The sequence below is a fragment of the Protopterus annectens genome, chromosome 4.part0 (assembly GCF_019279795.1).
Source record: "Protopterus annectens isolate FY-2018-M chromosome 4.part0, PAN1.0, whole genome shotgun sequence".
Lineage (NCBI taxonomy): Eukaryota > Metazoa > Chordata > Ceratodontiformes > Protopteridae > Protopterus > Protopterus annectens.
This window is the reverse complement of record NC_056733.1, coordinates 1,817,805,945-1,817,820,395: the sequence shown is the minus strand read 5'-3', so window position 1 is coordinate 1,817,820,395 and position 14,451 is coordinate 1,817,805,945. Positions and strand designations below refer to the sequence as shown.

Below are 14,451 nucleotides of genomic sequence, written 5' to 3'. Positions count from 1 at the left end.
CCTTTATCAGGGGTAGCCAACCCTCTCCTGCTAAGAGGCCTAGGCAAGACATTGATTATGAATATTCTGGCCAGGATTCTATTTCAACAGGATTTACCTATACCTACTTATGAGGACTCTGATGCAGAAGATTCCATTCCTTTTGCTTCTCCCCCTGAGGATTTCTCTTTTGGAGAAACTTTACATACCTTAAAGGAGCATTGCCACTGGGAAAGTCAGAATTTCTCTGAATCTAAAAAGAGACTTGGGGATTTTCTTCTTCCTCAGCATAGGCCTTTGGCTATACCTCCTGTTCTAGATATTGTTTGTTTTTTTCAGAATCTAGTATAGCTCCTGATTCTCTGCCTCCGACTCCTAGTAAGCCAGACAGATACTACAGGGTTGCTGACTCACACAATTTCCTTTTCAAAAATCCTACTGCTGATCCTGAAACTATTTCTCAGGGTCCCAAGGGCATTAAGGCCTCTACTGCTAAAAATCCTACCCCTTCTAATAGAGATTCCAGGGCACTGGATAGATGGGGTAAGAAGGTTTACACGTCTGCAACCTTGGCAATCAGGGCTTTAAACTGTCAATTTCATATGCTTAAATATCAACAGAATATCATGGGACTAAAACAGAAAATGATAATCTGACTGTGTGGAAAGGTAAAGATTTGCAGGATTTATTACATTCAGCTGAACAAGTTGGAAAACATACTTTGCAATGTGGATGTTCTTCATCTCACATTGCTGCAGTCCTTACATATGGGTAGTCTGCTGTCCTCGGTCGGCCCGAATACCAAAGTATTAGGCTGACGTCGGTCAAGGCGCTTAGAACTGACATCAGGACGTCAGGGTACAAAAGCGCATGACCGACGTCATTTCCTCAGTCTTTTTTGCCGCATGGTCCGATGCAGAAGCAGCGTTGCAAGTGCCGTTCGGCGTTCTGAAATTTTTTCGAGTTCGGAGTTTCAGACCGAATCCAAGTTGGCTAAGTACCCCGTTGGGGAATATTTTGGTTTTTTCTTGCCTCAGTGTATTACCGGATGTCAGAAAAAGTGAATAATTGTATTTCTTGTGGGAAACAGATACCGCATAGGGATTATCATTCTTTGTGCATTCCTTGTTTGGGGCCTGAACACGACGTAGTTGGGTGTCGCTTTTGTGCTAGGTTTAATAAGCGCACTATTAAGAGAAGGTTAGATTGTGCTAGGCTGGTCTTGATGGCGGTGCAATTATAATATGCCGTCGGATACTCCGACGCCCGCTTCCTCGAAGAAGCGCAAGGACAAAGCGGCTAAACCCAGGCAAGATGAGTCGTCCGTTCCGGACGTCCGTTCTTTAGAGGCTCCAGTGGAACCGGTGGTTCCGGCGGAGGCTTCTCTGGAGTCTCAGGGGGAGACTTTGGTTTTGCAGGATGTGGCCTCTCAAGAGGCAGGTCAGGTTGAGGGGGCTTCTCAGGTTTCTGTACTCCCCTCCCTTCCCAGGGTGGTTAGGCCCTCTCCTTCTGTTTCCAAGGCTTCTTCCAGGGGCAGGTCAGGTTTAGCTTCTGTGGGTGTCAGTCCTAGTTCAGCAGGGTCTGTGCCTAAGAAGCATATGCTTAAAATGGCAGAAGATTTGATTACTCTGATTAGGGGTTCTATGCCCCCTCCTGATAAGAGGCCTAGGGTGGAGCCGGAGATGGAAAGTTTTGAACAGGCTTCGGATGATTCAGAGTCCTCAGCTGAGGATTTGCAGGAGTTCACTCCTTATTCTGATTCTGATGCAGAAGACTCTACTCCTTCTGCTTCTCCTCCAGAGGATTTTTCTTTTTCTGAGACACTTCATTCTATGAGGGAACATTTTAAGTGGGAAGGTCAGGACTTCTCTGATTCACGGAAAAGGCTTAGGGAATTTTTGTTGTTACCTCAACATAGGCCCTTAGCTATACCCCCTGTTCTGGATGTGGTGCAAGATGTGTTTTCAGAGGCTTCACTTAATCCTGATTCTCTACCTCCTGCGCCAGTTAAACCGGATAGGTATTACAGGGTTCCTGAGGCTCATAAATACCTCTATAAGAGTCCTAGGGCGGACCCAGAAACTATTAGCCAGGGACCTAAGGGCGTCAAGGCCTCTGTTGTAAAGAATCCTGTTCCTCTAGATAAAGAGGCCAGGGCTTTGGATAGATGGGGAAAGAAGGTTTATACATCTTCTACCTTAGCAATGAGGGCTTTGAATTGCCAGTTTCATATGTTGAAATATCAGAATTTTCTTCTTTCTCAATTGAAATCTAAGGTGGATGCTCTGGCAGAAGGAAAGAATTACAAGATTTGGTGCATGTCTCTGAACAGGTGGGTAAGCATTCTTTACAGTGTGGTTTTGATGCTGTGCAGGCCTCTTCTAGGGTGGCTGCCACTGGTTCAGTTCTTCGCAGGCACGCCTGGCTTAAGGATCAGAATTTATCTGACCATGTTAAGACAAGGATTTTGGATGCTCCTTTACAGTCTGAAGTTTTGTTTGGTCCACCTGTGGAGTCAGTCTTGAAGAAAATGGAAGACAAGGCTAAGTCTATGCAGACTGTTAAAGATTTTTTGCAGGTTCAGCCTCCGAAATTTAGTAGGAATTGGCCTGCTAAGGGGTGGACGTATCCTTCTGATTCTCAGTCTAGGGGTAGATCTAGACGTGGTAGGGGCAGAGCTCAGAGTTCCTTCAGACCTAGAACATGGAGTTCACCTGCACAATCTTCGAGTGAGGGCAGGGGCCAGTCCTTTCGTAAACAGGCCCAATGACCTACTTTTTCAGCTGCCGGATACTTCTTGCCTGGCGGCACCTTTGGGAGGAAGGTTGGCACTCTTCAAGGAAAATTGGCTTTTAATTACCCAGGACAAATGGGTACTGGATATCATACACCAAGGTTACAAGTTTTATTTCCATACCTTGCCTCCTTTCAAAGGCATGCCGGACGTTCCTCCTCAGCAAAGATTAGAGGCTCACAAACAGATTTCTCTACTTCTTCAAATAGGAGCTGTACAACCGGTCCCTCTGTCAGAAGTGGGCCTAGGATTTTATTCTCGCCTGTTTCTAGTACCAAAGAAAGGGAACACGTGGAGACCAATTTTGGATTTGTCTATCCTCAACACGTATCTGGACATTCCCAAGTTCAAAATGTTGACGTTACAACAGCTTTTACCTCTGCTGGGCAAAGATCATTGGATGGTGACTCTGGATCTCAAGGAGGCTTACCTTCATGTTCCTATCAGGCCCAGTTGCAGGAAGTATCTGCGTTTTCGGGCTGGGACTTTTCATTATCAGTTCTCTGCATTGCCCTTTGGCTTATCTACTGCGCCCAGAGTGTTCACAAAAGTTCTGGCTCCAGTGATAGCTTTCTTCAGGCTAAGAGGAATACAAATCTATCCTTATTTGGACGATTGCCTGATTCTGGCTCAAGGAAAGGATGAACTTCTTCACCATTTACAGTATGTGATGGCAGTGTTAAGATGCCTAGGGTATTCTGTGAACGAAATAAAGTCCAGTCTAGTACCCTCTCAGGACATGTGCTTTCTGGGTGTGAGACTGAATACAGCATCCCAGATGGCCTTTTTGACCCCGGACAAACAAAAGAATCTGTCTCTTTACTTCCATCAATTGTCTCGTCAGTCCAGGTTGACTGCAAGGACAGTCCTTCAAGCCTTGGGGTTCATGGCATCTTGTATTCTGGTACTTCCCAATGCCAAACTGCATATGAGGAAGCTACAATGGTATCTCAAAAATGTATGGACGCAACACTGCCAAGATATGGACACTGTCATTCAGATAATACCTTGCATTCAAAAGGAATTTGTGTGGTGGGCTCAGGAATGTCACCTAAACAAGGGACTCTCTGTGACCCGACCAGAGGCGAGTCAGATTCTAACGACAGATGCCTCGGACAAAGCTTGGGGAGCTCATCTAAATGGAAAATGGGTACAAGACACGTGGCCTGCCAGACTTCAACATTTACATATCAACTTGAAGGAGATGTTAGCAGTCCAATTTGCATTGATAGCTTTCAAGGATTTACTTCTTCCAGGACAGGTGTTGATTCAAACAGACAACACAACTGTCATGTGGTACATCAACAAGCAAGGGGGAACACATTCATATCCTCTATGCAGACAAGCAATGATTTTGTGGGAGACTGCTCTCAGTTTACAGCTAAATCTTCAGGCAAGGTTTCTGCCAGGAGCACAGAACTCCTTAGCAGATGTGTTGAGCAGACAAATAATGGATCCCCACGAGTGGAGATTGGATCCTCATTTATTTCAAGAATTGACAGTGTTATGGGGAACTCCAGACATAGATCTGTTCGCTTCTCCACTAAATTACCAGTTGCCAAAGTTTTGCACAAAAAGGTTTCATCCCACAGCTTGGAAAGTGGATGCTCTCTCATTCAATTGGAGCAATCTTCACGTATATGCCTTTCCACCACTGCCTCTCCTCCCAAAGGTACTCCTGAAGGTCAGACAGGACAAGCCAACCATGATTTTAATAGCTCCGGATTGGCCTCGACAGCACTGGTACCCATTACTGAGAAGTCTGGTATGGGAGCCTCCATGGCCTTTGCCTTCGATTCCACACCTGCTGTCTCAGGAGAACAGTCACTTACTCAATGTCAAACTTCAGTCCCTGTATCTAACAGCCTGGCATATTCTGTTTTAAACCCTGGAGGGTCTCAGCTTCCACAACAAGTTTTGAATGTTATTTTGGAGGCCAGAAGGCCTAGTACAAGGAAAGTTTACGCAGATAAATGGAGGAGATTTGTAATTTGGAGTACAGCAAAGGACTTTGATGTTTCTGAACCTAATTTAAGTGTTGCTCTTCAATACCTTACTGAGTTATTGGACAAGGGTTTGTCCTTCTCCTCTATAAAGGTTCATGCTGCAGCAATTTCTGCTCACTATGACTGCGACCCACCATTATTTTCTCATCCTTTGTTTAAGCAATTCCTTAGAGGGGCAAAGAATATAAGACCCCCACGAAGAGCTCCTACTCCTGCTTGGGATCTCAATTTTGTGTTGGAGAAACTCACTCTACAACCTTTTGAGCCTGCAGCTACTGCCGAGTTGAAATATTTATCATGGAAGACTGCTTTTTTGTTGGCCATTACCTCTGCGAGAAGGGTTTCTGAATTGCAGGCCCTTATGGCGGTTGAGCCTTTCCTAATTTTCCACAAGGATAGGGTATCTTTGCGTACTAACCCTTCCTTTATGCCTAAAGTGGTTTCTAGTGTGGCTTTAAACCAAACTATTCATTTGCCTACTTTTTATGCAAACCCCCAAAATAAAGGGGAAAAGATTTTGCACACTTTGGATATACACAGACAGTTGCGATATTATTTGAGCAGAACTAAAGGATTCAGGCAGTCTCAGCAGTTTTGTTTCATTTGCTTTGGGTTCTCAGGGCAAACCTGTTTCAAAACAAACTATTTCTAAGTGGATTGGTTTTTGTATTGCTTTCTGTTATTGCCATCATGGTAAGGAAATTCCAGCTGGGATCAGGCCTCATTCCACTAGGGCTACTGCCACTTCTACAGCTTTTTTAAGGGGGGTGGCTACTAAAGATATTTTGGAGGCAGCGACATGGAGTTCAGTGCATATTTTCTCTAAGCATTACCACCTTCCACTTTACTCTAAATCCAGGGCTGGATTTGCCACTGCAATTTTACAGGGCATTTTGGCAGCTCCTAATGCTTTATAGTTTTGCCATCCTCCCTTACCTCTGCTTTGGGATTCTACCCATATGTAAGGACTGCAGCAATGTGAGATGAAGAACATAGTACAGTTTTGTACCTACCATAAATGTAGATGTTCGAAGATCCACATTGCTGCAGTCCAATTTACCCTCCCTCCTTCCCCTCTGTAGTTTGAGGTGGTTGTGTGGTTGGGGTTGTACATATTGTAAATATTGTTAGTGCAGGGGTGGTTGGTTGTTCTTTGCTATTTTTGGTTTGGCCTTTATTTTTAGGGCCTTCTGACATCTGGGGCAAGAAAAGACTGAGGAAATGACGTCGGTCATGCGCTTTTGTACCCTGACGTCCTGATGTCAGTTCTAAGCGCCTTGACTGACATCAGCCTAATACTTTGGTATTCGGGCCGACCGAGGACAGCGGACTACCCATATGTAAGGACTGCAGCAATGTGGATCTTCGAACATCTACATTTATGGTAGGTACAAAACTGTACTTTTTGATTCCTTGGAGGCCTCTTGCAGGGCTGCTGTAACTGGAGGATCTGTGCTAAGAAGGCATGCTTGGCTCAGAGCAAACCCTGCCTGACCTTGTTAAAGCAAAATTGTTGGATGTTCCTTTACAACAGGACCGTCTCTTTGGTAATAAGGCTGAAGAAGTGTTAAAAAAGATGGAAGATAAAGCTAAATCTATGCAAACTGTGAAAGATTTCTTCCAAGTGCAACCTCCAAGATTTAGTAGGCACTGGCCTACTAAGAACTGGTCCTTTCCAGTCCCTTCAAGAGCTGCTAGAGTCAAATCCAGACATTCCAAAGGCTCCAGGTTTCAGTCACCAGGAACTTTTAGAACAAAACAATGGGGTGCCTCCACCTCCAAATTTGGAAGCAACAAGGCACCCCCCTATGGTAAACAAGTCTCATTGACTTTCCTCTACGATCACCAAGCACTAACCTTTTAGCTGCCCCTTTGGGGGAAAACTGGCACTTCATGCACAAAACTGGCAACTTATTACCCAGGACAAATGGGTTTTAAATATGGTGTCCCAGGGATACAGATTTCATTTCCACACTTTGCCATTCCCAAACGAATGGCCAGATCTGCCCCCAAATCAGTGGGCAGAGGCCCAGAAACAAGTTCTGTCCCTCATGAACATGAGGGCTGTTCAATCAGTCCCAGAAGAGGAAAAGGGACAAGGTTTCTATTAAAGACTTTTCCTAGTACCCAGAAAAGACAAATCATGGCGTCCAATTCTGGACTTACCCACTCTAAACACATTTCTGGACATTTCAAAATTCAAGATGCTGACTCAACAGTTGCTACCCTATGCTAGGCAAAGATGCCTGGCTGGTAACTCTGGGATATGCAGGTAAGCCTAAAGTCTAATCGGGGAATCTTGCAGAAGATACTTCCACTTCAAAGCAGGCTACTTGCATTACCAGATGTCCTTCAAGGATGCATCTGCAGTCCTAACATATGGGTTGTCCTGCCTCAGGCAGCCCTTCGGTTGGCCGGATTCCAAAGTCTGGGTCTGGCCTCTGCTGATGTCGCACTTCACCCGACGTCATAGCTGCTGTGGTATAAAGGCATCAGCCGACGCCATTTTCCTCAGTCTTTCTTGCCGCGCGGTGCCCGAAGCAGAAGCTGTTCGCAAGTGCCGGTTGGTCAGATCCAGTGATTTCTACTACCGAAGACTTCTAAAAAGCTAAGTACCCCGTTGGGGACTCTTTCTTGCCTCAGCCGATGTCAAAGTAAATAATTGTTTAACTTGTGGGAAACAAATACCTCATAAGGATTTCCACTCTTACTGCCTTCCTTGTTTAGGCCCGGACCACGACGTATCAGCTTGTTTAGCCTGTGCTTCCTTCAACTGACGGATGCTGAGACGTCGGTCGGAGTTTGCAGAGGAGTTTTTTGGTCCCGCTTTTGCATACAAAATGCCGTCTGAGACTCAGACTACACAATTAGTTAAAAAACGCAAGGAAAAGGACCGACACTCGCGGTCTGCGGTTTCGGCTGAAACCACGGTTAGGCCAACCGCGAGTGTCTCTGTTTCGACTGAAACAGAGTCCTCGGTTCTTCCTTCGGCCGAAAGCAGGCCTCCGATAGCCGAGGCTTCACAGAGCTTGGTTGAATCTGCTACTGAAGTTGCCCCTACAGAAGCAAGCACCCAGGATTTGTCAGATACTATTCCTTTAGACATATCTACCCCTGCACGTGGGGCTGCTAGACCCCCTGCATCTATGTCTATCAAGGCTTTTTCCAGGGCCAAAGCAGCTAAATCTTCTAAGGCCTTACCTGCTAAAACCCCCTCACACAGGCCTACTTCTAGTTCTCAAATGCTCAGCCTGGCTGAGGATCTCATTTCTTTGATCAGGGGATCCCAACCTCACCCAGACAGGGCCACTCAACCCCCTCCAGATAAGAGGCCTAGGACTGAACCCCCGGAACCTGTTTCTACAGACTATTCCTCGGATGACACTATCTCAGACCCTCAGGAAGGCCCATATTCTCCTTATGAGGATTCTGATGCAGAAGACTCCATTCCTTCTGCCTCTCCTCCTGAAGAATTTTCTTTTGGGGAAACCTTACATGCTATGAGGGAACACTTTCAATGGCAGGGCCAGGATTTCTCAGATTCAAGGAAAAGGCTAAGGACTTTCTTACACTTACCACAGCATAGGCCTTTAGCCATTCCTCCAGTACTAACAGTTGTTGATGATGCATATAATGATGCCTGTACTGCCCCTGAGTCTCTTCCTCCGGCACCTGCCAAGCCTGACCGATATTACAGGGTCCCGGACACACACTACCATCTGTATAAGGCTTCTGTTGCAGATCCTGAAACCATTTCACAGGGCCCTAAAGCTGTGGCAGCTGCTTCTGCCAAAAATCCTCTCCCCTCTGAAAGGGAATCTAGAGCATTAGAGAGATGGGGTAAAAAGGTTTATACTTCTGCTACTCTTTCGGCCAGGGCCTTAAACTGTCAATTTCACATGATTCAGTACCAGGAATTTTTGTTAGACCAGCTAAATAAAAAACTGTCCTCTCCTGAACCTATAGACTGCAAGTCCCTTCAGGATTTGGTACATAACTCTCAGCAGGTCAGTAACCATTTCTTAAAATGAGGCTATGATGCACCGGAGGCTTCCTTTAGATCAGCTATGACTGGAACAGTGATTCGAAAGCATGCCTGGTTAAAAGAACAATCCTTACCAGACCATGTTAAGTCAAAACTCCTAGATGCTCCTATGGAGAAACAAAGTTTGTTTGGCTCCCCTGCACAGGAGGTTCTAAAGAAGGTGGAGGAAAAAGCAAAATCTGTCCAAACAGTCAAGGATTTCTTACAGGTCCAACCTCTGAGGTTTAGCAGAAATTGGCCTTCGAAGAATTGGTCCTTTCCAGACACCTCCAGAGCACAGAGAGGCAGAAATAGACGCCCAAGAGGCAGAGGTCAATCCAGGGGTGCCTACAGGGGACGTCAGTGGCAACCTACCAACCAGAGAAGTACTGCCACAGATTCAACTACAACCACTTCCACAGGGCAGACTCAATGACTTGGCTCTGATTCCGCCTACCAGGGAACAACTGGAAGCACCCTTGGGCGGAAAACTAGCTTTATTTTCCAACAACTGGCATTACATTACAGGAGACAAATGGACTTTATAAACAATAGACAAAGGCTACAGGTTTCACTTCCACACTCTACCAAAAAAGAGAGGAATGCCAAACCTACCACCAAGCCAAAAAACAGACGCTCTAAGACAAATCAACAACTTACTAAGGATGAGAGCTATAGAAAAGGTACCGCCTATGGAACAAGGCCAAGGATTTTACTCCAGGCTTTTCCTTGTACCAAGAAAAGAAAATCAATGGAGACCTATTCTCGACTTGTCCGCTCTGAACACATACCTCATTGTTCCAAAATTCAAAATGCTGACCCTCCAGCAACTTCTTCCCATGCTGGGCAAGGAGTCTTGGCTGGTGACTCTAGATCTCAAGGAGGCATACCTGCACGTCCCTATATGACCAGATTGCAGAAGACACCTCAGATTTCTTGCAGGATCAGAGCATTATCAATTCTCAGCATTGCCCTTTGGCTTATCTACTGCGCCCAGAGTATTCACGAAATGCCTGGCATCAGTAATTGCTCATTGCAGGCTTCAGGGAATTCAAATTTACCCATACCTGGACGACTGCCTAATACAAGCGGGCAACAAGGCAAAACTAACAAAAGATTTGGAAAAGGTCATACAACTGTTGCAAGCCTTGGGATACACAGTCAACATGCAAAAATCAAGACTAGTACCATCCCAAAGGATAACCTTCTTGGGTGCAGAACTGGATACATCAACTCAGATGGCTTTTCTCACAGAAGAAAAACAAAAGCAACTACCAGTATATTTCATGACATTAACAACACAAACTCAGCTTACTGCAAGGAAAGTCCTGCAAGCCCTGGGTTACATGGCATCCTGCATAATATTGATTCCGCATGTCAGGCTGCATATGAGAAAGTTGCAATGGTACCTAAGGAATGTATGGTCTCAACACAAGCACAGTCTAGAAGCCCAGATTCCAATAATCCCATGCCTGAAGCAAGAATTCCAGTGGTGGGCTCAGGCCTGTCAGTTGAACAGAGGACTGCCTTTCCACAAACCTCATCCAATCCAGACCATCACCACGGACGCCTCAGACCTAGGCTGGGGGGCACACATGGTGGACAAGTGCATACAAGGCCTATGGACCCAAGACCAGCTGAACCTACACATAAATTTAAGAGATGCTGGCAGTGAAACATGCAATCCAGGCATTCCGACCATTCCTTCAACAAGGTCACCTGCTGATAAGGACGGACAATACCACAGTCATGTGGTACATCAACAAACAGGGAGGTACACACTCATATCCTCTATGCCGGATGGCAATGGACCTGTGGAATGTGGCCCTGAATCTCAACATCCAACTTCAGGCCAGATTTGTACCAGGAAAAGAAAATTCACTAGCAGACACCTTAAGCAGAACTACCATTGATGCTCACGAATGGATGCTGCATCCAGATATCTTCAAAACCATAACAAAGAAATGGGGACTACCAGAGATAGACCTGTTCGCCTCCCCACACAACCACCAACTGAAGAAATTCTGCTCAAGAACATACCATCCACTTGCTTGGAGGGTGGACTCCCTTTCCTTCAGCTAGAAAAACCTGACAGCATATGCATTCCCACCTCTTCCTTTGATGTACAAAGTCCTACTGAAGATCAAAGAGGATCAGCCAAGGGTAATCCTGATAGCTCCAGACTGGCCGAGGCAACATTGGTACCCGCTACTGAGAAGCATGTCTCGGACACACGCATGGCCTCTACCTCTATGTCCCTTACTTCTAACATAGAACAACTACAAGGTCCTACATCCAAACTTGAAAACACTGCAGCTAACTGCTTGGAATATTGCATAAAACAAAATAACCCAAATTTATCTCAGAGGGTTAAGGACATTATCCTGGAGGCTCACAGACCCTCCACAAGGAAAACTTATTCAGCCAAATGGAAAAGATACCTCATTTGGAGTGCAGCAAAGGGAGAAAATGTCTCATTGGCAAACATAGCACACATCCTGGAATACTTAGCAGAACTGTTCCACAATGGCCTGTCCTACTCCTCCATTAAGATTCATGCATCAGCAATCTCAGCAGAATACAACATGGATCCTCCTGTCTTCTCTCATCCTCTACTCAGACAGTTCTTGAGAGGAATCAAAAACGTAAAGCCTCCAAGGAAACCACCTTTACCTACATGGGATCTCAACTTTGTGCTGGAAAAGTTGACACTTCCCCCTTTTGAACCAGCAGCAACAGCAGATTTACAGTTCTTGTCTTGGAAAACTGCTTTCCTGCTAGCAATCACTTCAGCAAGAAGGGTATCTGAATTACAGGCATTAATGGCAGTACAGCCCTTCCTTATCTTTCATCAGGATAGAGTGTCTCTGAGAACCAACCCTACCTTTATGCCAAAAGTGGTCTCCAGAGTATCATTGAACCAAGCGATTCATTTACCTACATTCTTCCCCAACCCACAGAACAGGGGGGAAAGACTGCTACATACCTTGGATGTGCACAGACAATTACGCTACTATCTGGACAGAACTAAGACCAACAGAAAAACTGACCAACTTCTGGTAGCATATGCAACAGGAATGCAAGGAAAAGCAATTTCAAAACAGACAATCTCAAAATGGATAGGAAATTGCATCCAATTTGCCTACTCTTTTCATGGAAAGACAACTCCTGAAAATATCAGACCTCATTCCACAAGAGCTACAGCCACCACTACAGCTTTGCTACGAGTGGCTACCAAAGACATTTTAGAAGCTGCTACTTGGAGCTCCGTGCATACATTTGCCAAGCATTATAACCTTCTTTTATACTCCAGATCCCGAGCAGGTTTTGCAACTGCTGTGTTGCAAGGAATCTTGACTACACCATCTTTATCTTAGTGCCTCCTCCCCCAGTTTGGCTATGGTATTCTACCCATATGTTAGGACTGAAGATGCATCCTTGAAGGACATAGTACAGTTTTGTACCTACCATAAATGTAGATGTCCGATAGGTATGCATCTGCAGTCAGGATTACCCACCCTCCTTCCCCTCTGTGGTATTCCTAGGGTATCTATCCCTTTTTCAGCTAGCTGGGGGAAATTATTATGGTGTGTTTGTTTTGTATATATGTGTATGTATATGTATATATATATATATATATATATATATATATATATATATATATATATATATATATATATATATATATATATATAATTTTTGCTCTGTACTATTTGGAATTATTTGCATTTATCCAAATTTAGCCTTCCCAGAGGGCACCTGGCATCTGGGGCAAGAAACACTGAGGAAAATGGCATCGGCTGATGCCTTTATACCACAGCAGCTATGACGTCGGGTGAAGTGCGACATCAGCCGAGGCCACACCCAGACTTTGGAATCCGGCCGACCGAAGGGCTGCCTGAGGCAGGACAACCCATATGTTAGGACTGCAGATGCATACCTATCGGACATCTACATTTATGGTAGGTACAAAACTGTACTTTCTCTGCACTGCCCTTTGGCTTATCTTCTGCGCCCAGGGTCTTCACAAAGTGCCTGGCTCCAGTAATTGCATTTTGCAGGGAAAGAAATATTCAAATATATCCATACCTGGATGATTGTCTAATTCAGGCAGAAAACAAGGACATTCTTCTAAAGCATATGGAGTTTGTAAAAAGGGTTCTAACTTGTCTAGGGTACAACATAAACTAAAATAAATCACAACTGGTACCCTCTCAAAAAATTACATTCCTCGGTGCAAGCTTGAGTACAACTGCCCAGATGACCTACCTTACGCCAGAAAAGCAAATTCAATTGGTGACTGACTTCAAACAGGTGGCCACAAAAACCCTGCTATCTGCAAGACAAATTCTGCAAGCTTTGGGGGTCATGGTCTCCTGCATTCTTCTAATTCCATATGCAAGACTGCATATGAGGAAACTTCAGTGGTACTTAAAAAGTTTATGGAGTCAACATTGTCACAGCCTAGAAACAATGTTTCCTATCATACCTTGCCTGCAACTAGAGTGTTCCTATGGTGGGCAGAGGCCTGCCACCAAAACAAGTGACTGCCATTCACTCCACCCCCTGCTGCCCAAACCCTAACTACAGACTCATCAGATTATGCTTGGGGGGCTCATTTGGCAGGAAAGTGCATTCAGGGCAAATGGAGCCCAAATCAAATGCACCTACATATCAATCAGAAAGAGATGCTAGCTGTACAGAATGCACTGACAGCCTTCAAGGACTACCTTCATCCAGGACAACTAATGATAAAGACTGACAACACCACAGTTATGTGGTGCATAAATAAGCAGGGGGATACACATTCCTACCCCCTTTGCAGACTAGCCATGGCATTGTGGAACATAGCCTTGACCTACCAAATACAACTACAAGCTCAATTCCTGCCAGGAAAACTAAATACTCTGGCAGATGAACTAAGCAGAAATCTTATGGACCCACACGAATGGAAACTGGAACCACAAGTTTTTAGCATGTTGACATGCAAATGGGTGAGTCCAGACATAGTTCTGGGGTGAGGCAAAAAGATCCATCAGTTGGACAAATTCTGCATAAGCATTCATCACAAAAAAGTTTGGAAAGTGGATGCTGTATCATTCAGCTGGAAAAACCTATCAGTCTGTGCCTTTCCCCCTCTGCTCTCCAAAGTTCTGCTAAGTCAGACGGAACAAACCAAAAATGATTGATTGCTCCAGACTGGCCTCGCCAATACTGGTACCCACTCCTGCGCAATGTCACACCTTCCTCTGTGACACCTGCCTCAGACACCTTACCTACTGTCTCAGAACTACCGAATTCTGCACATTCAGCTCCAACTTTGAATCTTGCAGTGTGGCTAATCAACTAATTTCACCATTGTCATCCCTCAGCAAACCTGTGATGGGTGTCATTTTGGAGGCTAGAAGGCCTAGTACTAGAAAATCCTTTCCAGTCTCTTCCAGGCCTTCAGTCCAAACCCAGTAACAGCAGACCACCTAGGTTACAGTCTCAGGCTACGCACAGGCCTAAGCCGTCGGGGGCTCCCACTTCCAAAGCAGGAAGCAGTAAGACACCCTCCTGCGGAAAAATGTCACAATGACTTAACCTTGACCCTTCCGAGCCCTGCTCAGCTGCCTGCACCCTTAGGAGGAAAGCTCACCCTGCAT

The 14,451-nt window shown here is 45.2% G+C and overlaps 1 protein-coding gene across 1 annotated transcript in view; it reads left to right on the top strand.

The window, feature by feature from the left end:
• CDC23 (cell division cycle 23) overlaps nucleotides 1–14,451 on the top strand; it is a gene marked incomplete in the record, with an annotated part of 1,734,005 nt that overhangs the window by 311,240 nt on the left and 1,408,314 nt on the right.